At 41.8% G+C, this 11,090-nt stretch overlaps 1 protein-coding gene across 8 annotated transcripts in view; it reads left to right on the top strand.

Moving 5' to 3' along the window:
• The first annotated feature begins 850 nt into the window (after positions 1-850).
• Positions 851-11,090, top strand: part of si:zfos-588f8.1 — an 82,992-nt gene continuing 72,752 nt past the window's right edge. For all 8 annotated transcript variants that reach the window (XM_063013462.1, XM_063013459.1, XM_063013461.1 and 5 more), the window contains exon 1: positions 851-907. The gene's annotated coding sequence lies outside the window, so the exon portion shown is untranslated. The remainder of the gene's footprint in view (positions 908-11,090) is intronic.

The raw sequence follows: 11,090 nt of genomic DNA, 5'->3' as shown, positions 1-11,090 counted from the left end.
ATGATGATTGTACAGTGTATAGACTAATATGTATTTACAGTAATGTAGGTGACTAAAGTGACTTCATGAATGGGTAATGAATGAGAATAAATAAAGTGAAGTGTATAAGTATAGCAGATATATACAGTATATACATACATGGATGTAGCGATCTGTAATTATTAATAAATTAATTAAAATATTAATAATTATGTAATAAATGACCCACGGACCAGTACCGGACCGGTACCGCGGGCCCTGTGGTTGGGGACCACTGTCCTAAAATGTTAAAAATGTAAATGAAGTGAATCAGTTTCATGCACCATCCATCTCCCTCCTCGCGGGGTCGCGCGTCGTGCGTGTAAGCATACTGGTGCTCGTTCTCGTGCTCGTTCTCGTGCTCGCGCCCGCGCCCGCGCCCGCGCCCGCGCCCTGTTGGTTTCAGCCAACCCCGATCCTCGCTTGGAGCGCGAGACTGGAACGGTTCATCATCTGGGCTCGAGCAGCCCGAGGAAGTGCGCGCGACCCCGGGGACAGAGCGAGTATAAAAGCGGTGATTAACGGCTGATCGGTTCATTCTGAGGTAGATCGAGTTAAAGCAAAGTTCTCGTACTGTATACATTATTTCATAGTGAAGTAAAATCTTTGACGTGTTTCTGACGTTCGTGCAGGTTTTATTGTGGACTTTAGGATGAATGTTGAAGTGAGGGACGCTAGCCGACTTGGTTAGCCTCTCTGCTAATGTTAGTTTTATTGTTTTGGCTCGTTAGCATTAAAGCTAAACAAACTTCAGCTGGAAACTGAAGTGGATGTGAAACTAAAGTCGGTTTCGGACTAAAACTGTATTAATCGTCGATATTTGGAATATATCGTGTCTGTTTCTGCTCATGAGACGCTTATCGATTCGACAAGGAGCTTTAAAAACAAGGTAGGTAAACAAATTAATCCTGTTTATAACTTTCTATTCACTTGTTCGACTTTACCAGATTTGCTAGATTTGCAGAATTTAGTAAATTACTGAAATTTTTAATTGGTTTAGTTTAGTTTGTATTTGCAGCTTTTGTCTTGTGGGTTGTAACCTGCAGCCGAGCAGTTAGCTGTTGACTAGCCACTAGCTTCCATTTCTTGAATAAAAAAAGAATTCTAGTCACTAATAAACCGTCACTTTTTAGAAATTATTTTAAAACAGTGAATTGGAAACACAATAATGCACAGAATGTTTGGGTGATATGACAAAATATCGCGATGTGACACATTTTCACGATATATCATGATACATTTGGGCTTGGGTGCTGCCAAGAAGCAGGAGAGCAACGATATAAAACAATATCGTCCTTGAAATATCGCAATACTATTTTTTTGCAACCTACACGATATGTATCGCGTATAACATGCATACGACGAAGTTGTAATTGACTGGCATGTATTTATTTCCATTGCCTGTGTCTGTGCTCCGGTTGGGTCATTCTTTTGTGGATGTGGAGCTATGCTTTGGGTCACTATTGTGCTGAGAGTACAATTTCTCTAAAGTCTTGAGGTTTTGTGCCAACACTGACTGAGTTTTGGAACTGTTCGTAATTCCTTTCACCTTGATTAAAGTCCCAGTTCCAGCTGAAGAAAAGCAGATCCAATGCATAATGCTCCCACCACCACGCTTCACCATATTATAAAATAATATCGTCCTTGAAATATCGCAATACTTGATTTTTTGCAACCTACACGATATGTATCGCGTGTAACATGCATACGATGAGGTTTTAATTGACTGGCATGTATTTATTTCCATTGTTACTACTGTATAATAGTACACTAGGGACAGACAGTGATCACAAGGTTGCATGTTCAAGCCCTACCACTGCCAGGCTGTCACTGTTGTAACCCTCAATTGCTTGGACAATATACTGTCACAGTACTGTAAGACACTTTAAATAAAAGCGTCTGCTGAATGACAAAAATGTGTAATAAAAACAGACACAATACCCCCAAAAGTATTTGGACACCTGACCGTGAGCTTGTCGGATGTTCCGTTTCAAAAACAAATGCAGTTAAAACAGAATGACCATCTCACAAGACTTTAAAGTATGTCTGTGGTCATTTGTACCCAGCACTGATTTTGCTCAAAAAACGCCTCAGTTGAAGTTCCAGTTCATTCCAAAGCTGTTGAGTGAAGCTGAGGTCAGGGTGTTGTTTAAACCGAGCTTTTCTTCATGTCTTTAGACAGCTTGCCTTGTGTTGGAATAGGAAAGGGTCTTCCCTAAACTGTTGCCGTGAATTTGAAAGCATTCATGGTGTACTGATCTGATTTGTATTAAAGGTGTAATTGTGGTGCCTTTAAATTAGTTTGGTTCCTTTTGTTTAAGTGGATTATTAGTGTCATGTGAGTTAAAGCCTCAAACATTCACAACATAAAACATGTCGGTTGATTGGACCATATACCAGTAGGGCATTTTGTGTATCCAGTACCAGTATTTGGGATCTAATTCACAGTATATAATCACATTCACATTCAGTCTTTTATACTTTTGACAATTTATTAAGGTATTTTTTTATTATATCCAGTTTAACTAAACGATGCATCATAGGTACATGAGTCCTGAAGATCTGGGTTCAATTTGCACCCCCTCTCTCTGTCCCGTCAAGTCATTTTATTTATCATGTGCACAGAATGTCTGAGATGTTTGTACAAGGGTTACAAATTTTGCATCAGATTCTTTTAAACAATGACCGACCAGCGATAGTTCGTAATTCATCTACAAGCATATAGTTTCTCATCAAACTGTAAACACACTGGTTTCATATCAGCACAGCTAACAAAAAAAAGCAGGCTGCATAATCAAGGTGGCAATGATATAGAACAGCAAGATGAACATAAACACCATGAGCAGAACCAGTTCAGCGTCAGAATGTACTGTAGTTTGTTTTGTCTCCTGGACTTTCCCCTGTTCTCTCAAATTAGTCATTTTCAATTCTCAAATAATTGTGAATCCGACAATTGCACAACCCCCGATCTAATGAAGAATCACACTCCATCTGAAACGTGTTCAAACTGTGGCCGCTTGTTATCACCTGCTGGTGTTGAGTTCCCACACAGAGCTGTATCCCCCATGTGACTGTCCCACCCCTCCACTCGATGATCGCATATCACAGCGATAGTATGTAGAGACCCTATACAACCTTCCCTCCCTTAAACTTGGCCAACTGTGTCAGCAGGTTGGTGGCTCTGCTGAGATGTGAACTCGCGAGCTGGAACACTTCGCAGCGCTGTGCTAGTGTCTTCATCTGTACTCTAATGACAGCGAAGCGATCTTGTTACTTTGACTACGTTTGCACGAATGTGCGTGATCAGGCGAAACAGTCATTGTGAGATTGTCACGTTGGTGCTGTGCGACCACATTCACGTTGTTGGTGTGATGATAACAATATTAGCCACCTCTGTTCACCTTTGTTTGATGTAAATTCACCCAGTACTTCAGTGCTTCCAGCTTCATGGTTCTCTACTCTACAGAACCCTCGTTAATGTTCTTTCACCGGCGGTTTCAGCTTGAGGATTTGTTCATGAGAAGACACGATGGTTTCAGGAGTGTAAGAAGTTTATAAATAGGTGCTGTGCGTGAGAATAACGCTGCCGTAGAGACGACTTTCACCATCTGACTGTCGTGTGGCACTGAACTCTCCTGCGTTCTCGCTTTTCTCGCTTCTCGTAGTTCTGTTCCAGGGCCAACTGCCTTCCATCTTTGCTGTTCCATTTCTGAGTAGCGACTGAGCTACGGAAAAAGAGAATCACCAAAGAGGGAAAAAAGGAGAAGAAGGAAACGAGAGAAAATATGAAGGCACGTCAGATGTGGTTAACGTTTATTTATAACGTTTATATTCGCGCTTCAGTTCATGCATTTAAAATATGTGTGAAGTTAAATGCATTGACGAGATTTAATAGGAGAACTTGATGAAAAATGCTGATGTAAACAGTGTATTTAAATCGTATTTGGGTTTAATTAAATCTCCTGTATGTTCCTGCAACTAAGCATGTGTGGAAACAGAACCAGAAATGAAACTGCACCACAAACGGATTACTAAGTACTAAACTGAATTCATGCCTGGGAATGGAACGGTTCTAGCAATCTTACCGCATCAGATTTATTTCTAGATTTTCAACCAAGAAAGTCTGTAGGTAGCGAGCGGTCAGTGGCAAGATGGGACGAACTCAACACGTTAATCAAATACAGAAACACCTCGCCTTACGTCTTTAATTCCTTACAAGACTTCCTTACAATAAACCCTTTGGGCGGCACGGAGGCTCGGTGGGTAGCGCTGTCGCCTCACAGCAAGAAGGTCCAGGGTTCGATCCCCAGGTGGGGCGGTCCGGGTCCTTTCTGTGTGGAGTTTGCATGTTCTCCCCGTGTCCGCGTGGGTTTCCTCCGGGTGCTCCGGTTTCCTCCCACGGTCCAGAGACATGCAAGTGAGGTAAAATGGAGATACTAAATTGTCCATGACCGTGTTCGATTTAAAACTTGTGAACTGATGAACCTCGTGTAATGCGCTACCGTTCCTGTCATGAATGTAACCAGAGTGTGAAACATGACGTTAAAATCCTAATCACAATAATAATAAATAAAATACCCTTTAATAAATGAGCTAGACAATGTGTAAACCATTATAAGTAACCCCATAACAAAGCTTGTACAATAAGTTGTTAATTTTAATTTAATAAATTAATTTGTTAGTGTTAATGTTACTTTTTACCTGGTGGGTGACGTAGACAAACATTAGTCACAAATTCAACACAAACGAGACACTATGAATAACACCTACACAAACGCAAGACTGAATAAACCACAATGAACCAGTACGCTAGATACGCTAGCGCTGGTATATCTGTACTAGGATTTCAGTGGGTGTTTCAGAGCTCTTCCTAAGAACATTTAGGACAACATGGTCAACATGAACAGTTCAGCATCAGGCATTGTGTAATGAAGATGTGCAGTACAGTACACTGACAGACTTTAAGATTTAAAAAGAAAATAGAAAAGGTATATTATATATAAACAGAATAAAATAAACGATATAGCAGCGACATGAACAGTACTGCATCAGAGTGTGCAATGAATGTGTACAGTACGGTACACTGACAGACTTCAAGTAGAAAGATTGTGCAATAAAGATTGTATACAGTAGGTAAGGTGCATATGTGCATTAACTGTATAAGGGAAGAATGTGGGGAAACACGTGTGAAAGACCATGTGCATCTATTAAAACGGAGGGATGTGGGAGTAGTCCTTGTTTAGTAAGCTGATTGCCTGGGGAAAGAAGCTGTGGAGGTGGCGGTTGGTTCTTGGTCTCCGCTGAGATGAGAACCTCTGAAAAAATGCCCTTGCCTGCCCTCTTCCTCATCCTAGGCAAATGTACCTGATTTGGCACAGTTCTCCTTATTTTATCTGGGTTTGGGACGGACACAGCTGCAAGTTCGCCTTCCAGTGGGTGCCGACAGCATCACTGAGATTCGAACCCTGGATCTTTGCCATAGTGAGCCCGAACAGCGAAATAACGAATGTTTTGGTTCATTGTAGAAGCTGCTTTAAATGCTGTTCCTTCATCTGAGCAAAATTTGATCTGTATCTAAATCTAGATGGTAAAAATGTAGTAATTATGTAAGACATATTTAGTACCATACTACTAATATTATGGAATAAAGTGTTTTCCTCATGATGCAAGATGGCAATGAGACGAAGCAGTGAGAGGAAATGTGGCTAATTCACTGTGATGAATTTAGCTGTAACCAGTATAGAAATATGCTGTTGATGGAGTGGAATGTATGAGCGTATTTGGATTGTCGGACTTGTTATACGAGCCAAATTCCTTAAACAAACGAGGCATCATAGGACCGTCGCTGTTAAGCATTAATAAATAAAAGTAAAAGTATAATATATTACATTTTTAAATCACGTTCTCTGCTACCCAGGCTGTAGGATTCACTTCATGACTAAATAATAAAATTAAAGCAATGTTTCATGTGGGGCAAAAATCTGTGTCATGAGATAAAAATAAATAAATAAATAAATAAATATAAATATTAGTTCTTCTTCAGACTGTACTGAACAATAATGAACTCAAACTATTATTATTATTATTATTATTATTATTTTGCTAGTTATAACTTTCAGTTAAATTTGTGTGTTTGTATGATTTGAGTAAATCATTTTAAAGTATATTTAAAGTAGAGGATATTTAAAGTATCCTCCAGGCCACCCGAGAGGAGGACGGGGCTCCCTGCTGAGTCTGGTTCCTCTCAAGGTTCTTCCCGTAATTTTAAAAGAGTTTTTCCTTGCCACTGTCGCCCTCGGCTGGCTCAATACGGGTTTTTGGTCTGTTGGTCCTGGATTCTGTAAAGCTGCTTTGAGACAATGTGCATTGTAAAAAGCGCGACTTGACTCAAAACTGTTTTAACTTTGGGTTTAGTCCTAAAAATTACAACTTGTGGTTCTTGGGTGGTGCAGTGGTGTAAAGCACTGATTTCCACCAGTGCTGACTCTTGACCAGCCGGGCGCCCACACAGACAATAATTGGCTTCCCTGAGGGAGGGAGGGAGGGAGGGAGGGACGTAGGGATTCCTCATAACTGCTGCAATTCCGACCCCATATGTACCCACCCTGTGCAGGAGAAAAGAAGCGGTTGGCACTCTTCTGTCAGGAGTGAATGGAGGTCTGCAGCAGTAGATGTGAAATACGATCAGGGAATTGGATATGACTAGATTGGGATGAATTCTAAAAAGTCTCCAGATGTTGCCGAGCTTTTAAACTGTGCAAAACGTCATTTTAAACTCGAGGACCTTTGGTGGTGGTGAGCAGCCCGATGCAGCCCGACACCGTCGCTGCAGGGCGTGTCCCTTTATAGGGAGGAAAAGAAGCTTTCAATTCTGCATCTCACAAGCGACTCGGCTGTGTTGTGTGGCCTCGGGTGACGCACAGAAAGTGCAGCAGAAATGCACGGGAACTGAGTGGAAACACTAAGTCTGGGAAGTTCTCGTGCAGCATGGCATTACCCAGCTATGGTGGCATCTCTGTTCTGCCGAAGCCAAGTTTATAAAACCATGATTACAGCGTAGGGAAGAAAGTGGGACGGTTTGTTTCCAGACGCTGCGCCGGTGCTCGCTGCTCACTGCTTTTATTTCTTACCTTATTCTCAGCTCGTGGAATCTGTTAGTCATGGTGCACATATGAGGCCACAAGGATTAACATTTCTGTCAAAAGAAATACAGAGGAACCTCGATTTAACCGGCTAAAAGGGCGGAGCACTGGTCTGTAAAATGCGATTGTCCGAAACAGCCAGATATCCTTTATTTGTCATATATACATATACAGATGTACAGTACAATGAAATTCTTTCTTTGCATATCCCAGCTTGTTTGGAAGCTGGGGTGAGAGCGCAGGGTCAGCCATCGTACGGCGCCCCTGGAGCAGACAGGGTTAAGGGCCTCGCTCAAGGACCCAACAGTGGCTGCATAGCAGAGCCTGGATTTGAACCACCAATCTTCCGGTTGATAGGACAGAGCTGTACACACTAGGCTACCACTGTCCCTAGAGGGTCCGAAGATATACAAAAACGCAGCACTAAGGTCCACAAAAGTGTTAAACATGCACATATGATCAACAGTAAAATAAACGATGTAAACAGATAGGTAAAAATGTCATGTAAAACCTGTGCACTGCACTACTGGAGAGAAATGTTGTTTACCTTGTCCTGCAGTGATCGTATCAGGGGGGTTTAGAGTATCTATCACTCCTTCGAAGCCATAACTAAGCGCGAGAACAAAGCGAGCCTCCCTGCAAAACAAAGCCAATCACTCGTGTAAACAGAGACACGGACAATTACTGAACTACTGGTCTTTGTCCGTTAAATCGAGGTTCCTCCTTTATTTTGGTAAAGAATTTTTAAATGTTTCAGCTACGTTTGGTGTCCGATGTTTTTTCTTCTTCTCTTTTTAGCTGCACTAGAGATAAAACACAAATACTACTATTACTTTTACTACTAATAATAATAATAACAACTGTTTATTTATTAAGCATCTTTCATCCAGCAGCAGTTCAAAGTGCTTTTACAGGATTTTATAGATACAACAAAAATTAAGAGGCAAGAATTAAATAAAAAGAAAAGCTCTATTAAAAATAAATGTGTTAATAAATGAATGAATAAGAACATTGTAAATTTCTTTTCATTTCTTTCTTTCTATTTTATTTCTGCATTTTCTCCCAATTTAACGTAGTCAGTTTGTCTTCCGCTGCTGTTGGATTCCTGTTCAGGGTCGTTACACAGCGTTTGAAGACCCCACCCACATAGTCCGGTCATCCCGCCCTAGCAGAAACGTATCTTCTGCAGGCACTGCCAATTATGCTCACTAGATGGCACCAAGTTTCGAACCTAGGAGTTCAGAACCTCGGTGTTGGTGTGCTAGCGGAATATCCTGCTGTGCCACGTGGGTGCCTAATCATGCCCTCATCATAAAAAAAAGATCATTTTTATCTGGGCTTGGGACCAGCACTGAGAGCGCACTGACAAGTGCACCTCCCGGAACCTAGGCTGTTTCAACCACCTCCTCGGCCAATAATGCCTGACCGGACCGCGGCACCGCCGAGTGATAGCTCAGTGGTTAAGGTACCCTGACCCTCAGAAGGTTGTCGGTTCAAACCCCACCACTGCCAGGTTTCCACTGTTGGCACTGAGCAAGGCCCTTAACCTTCAACTGCACAAAATCTAAAAAGTCCAACGTCCAAACTGGTGCTGTTTAGACGTTTAACTTAGAACCTGTAACGTTGCTGGAACCACAGACGGGCTCAGAACGTCTCGCTCTGCCTGTTTTTGCTTATTTATGTCATGACGTGGCAGACTGGAAAGTCACTACGGACGTCTCCAGGCTCCGAGACCAAAAAACGCTCACTGGGTTTGGATCCAAGCAAGTGTGTTTGGCCTGCAGCAAAAGTTGAGTGGCAGAATTTCAAACACCAATAAGTTCCCCCACTTTCCTTACTGCCAAAAAGCCTCATCGGTCTGATACTTTATTATTTCATTTATTTGTGTCAGAGCGAAGTTCTTCTCAGATCGTCTCACCTTTACAGGGACCCGGCATGCTAACAACGTCCAGGCAGCAGGAAACAGCGTGAATATGAGCTCATGTGCAGTGCAGGCCAGCTCACCTTCCTGTCTTAATCACCGTAACGAATCATCTGAGACTTTATATACGGGCTGCGCTGCTGGATTGCTAATTCGGACCGTGATTCATGCCGAATATTCGGTTTCAGGCTGCAGAGCGGACCGTGCGCCGACCTTCGTAAACATTCTGTCACTCCTGGTTGTTTAATGATCCTGAGTCAGTGGGGAACTGATTCTGCCTCTGAGCTCATACAGGAAGTGGCCTGATCTGTGCGTGTAAACATGACTTGTTGAGGGAATGACTTAAGTGCTTTAGACCTTGTTTGACGGGCCCTTCATCTTCAACACTCAAATTACAGTCGTCCATGTGAGCATTTTTGGCAGCGGGATGCTTTTAATAAATAATAAAGCATCTAAATGAGCCGTTTTGATGTTGCACACTGTAGCATTTCAGCTTATAGACCCGTGACTGGACTGTAATTCCAGAGCTTTTTTAATTCTAATAATAATAATAATACATCACATTTATATAGCGCTTTTCAGCAACCCAAAGATGCTTACAAAGAACAATTAGTAATACAAGGAACAATAAACGACAAACAATCAGTAAAGCAATTATACAAAAAGTTAAAAGTGACAACAGATAAACAGACTTACAGAGTACAGTTGGTAATACAGGGAACAAGTAAACAATGGCAGACAGGAATACAATAATACGAAAAGTCAAAACAAAAAGGCAAAACAAGTCAACTAATAAGGTCAAGTCAACTTTATCTATATAGCGCTTTTTACAATAGACATTGTCTCAAAGCAACTTTACAGAATCCAGGACCAACAGATACAGCATCGTCGTCACGGCAGTCTCAACTTCATTCCTTAACCTCGGGTAAACAGGTTTCCATCAGAATGCCCTCGGGGTAAAACAACAGAGAATGTAGTTAATAATGTACAATGCTAGTTGAGTAAAACAGTTTTACAGAGAGTTTTAGACTCCGGCAGCCCTAAATATTACAGCATAACTAAAAGGGAGAGCGAGCAGGTAACAAGGTCATGAAGGCTTTCACAGGACATCAGCGCCCACCTCTCCTACCCAAACCGGAGTGATCAGACAAGAGAAGCAGAACGACAGCAACCCAACATCCCTGATCACCACAAGTTTCTATCACCAAGAACCCCCAAGCTCTGCGCCTTTGTCTATACTAATCAAAAGCCTGAGAAAATAAATATGTTTTCAGTCTAGACTTAAACATTGAGACGTGTCTGAATCCCGAACAGAGGCAGGAAGATTATTCCAGAGTTGTGGAGCTTTGTAAGAAAACGCTCTTCCACCAGCTGTAGTCTTTTTAATTCTAGGAACTATAAGTAACCCTGCATCTTGTGAGCGAAGTGGACGCGCTGGGCTGTAGTGATTAATAAGTTCACTCAGATACTGTGGTACAGACCATGTAGCGCTTTATAGGTTAGTAAAAGTATTCTGTAATCAATGCGGAATTTAACTGGCAGCCAGTGTAGAGATGATAGAACAGGACTGATATGATCAAATGTTCTAGTTCTAGTTAGCACTCGAGCTGCTGCACTTTGAACTAACTAGAGTTTGTGTATGGATCTACCAGATCAAATAAGGGAAAATGAAACCTGCAGCCCGACTTAAGTCACCCAGAATCCTGATTGTAGTAGTTTATTTTGAGGAAGGTCGGACTCTGTCAGGTTATCCGTGCGCTCGTGTGCGGTTCTGCACCGGTTGTGGTTTAGAGATGACGCGCAAGCTCAGTCGAAGTTCTTTCTCGTGCAAACATCGGGCCGATCCCTCCTTAAATAAAGTAAATATGCTCCTGGTCTCTGAGACTTTCTAAGACTCTGTTGTGTGCTCTTAATGGTGTGTTGTCACACACATTCTTCTTGTTGTAAATATTTATTACAAGTTGGTGTGATCGAATCATCTGTAAAGTACGCTAGCTCACTGCTGCTGA

This window comes from Trichomycterus rosablanca, chromosome 17 (assembly GCF_030014385.1).
Source record: "Trichomycterus rosablanca isolate fTriRos1 chromosome 17, fTriRos1.hap1, whole genome shotgun sequence".
NCBI classification, from domain to species: domain Eukaryota; kingdom Metazoa; phylum Chordata; class Actinopteri; order Siluriformes; family Trichomycteridae; genus Trichomycterus; species Trichomycterus rosablanca.
This window is presented reverse-complemented; position numbering and strand designations above follow the sequence as displayed.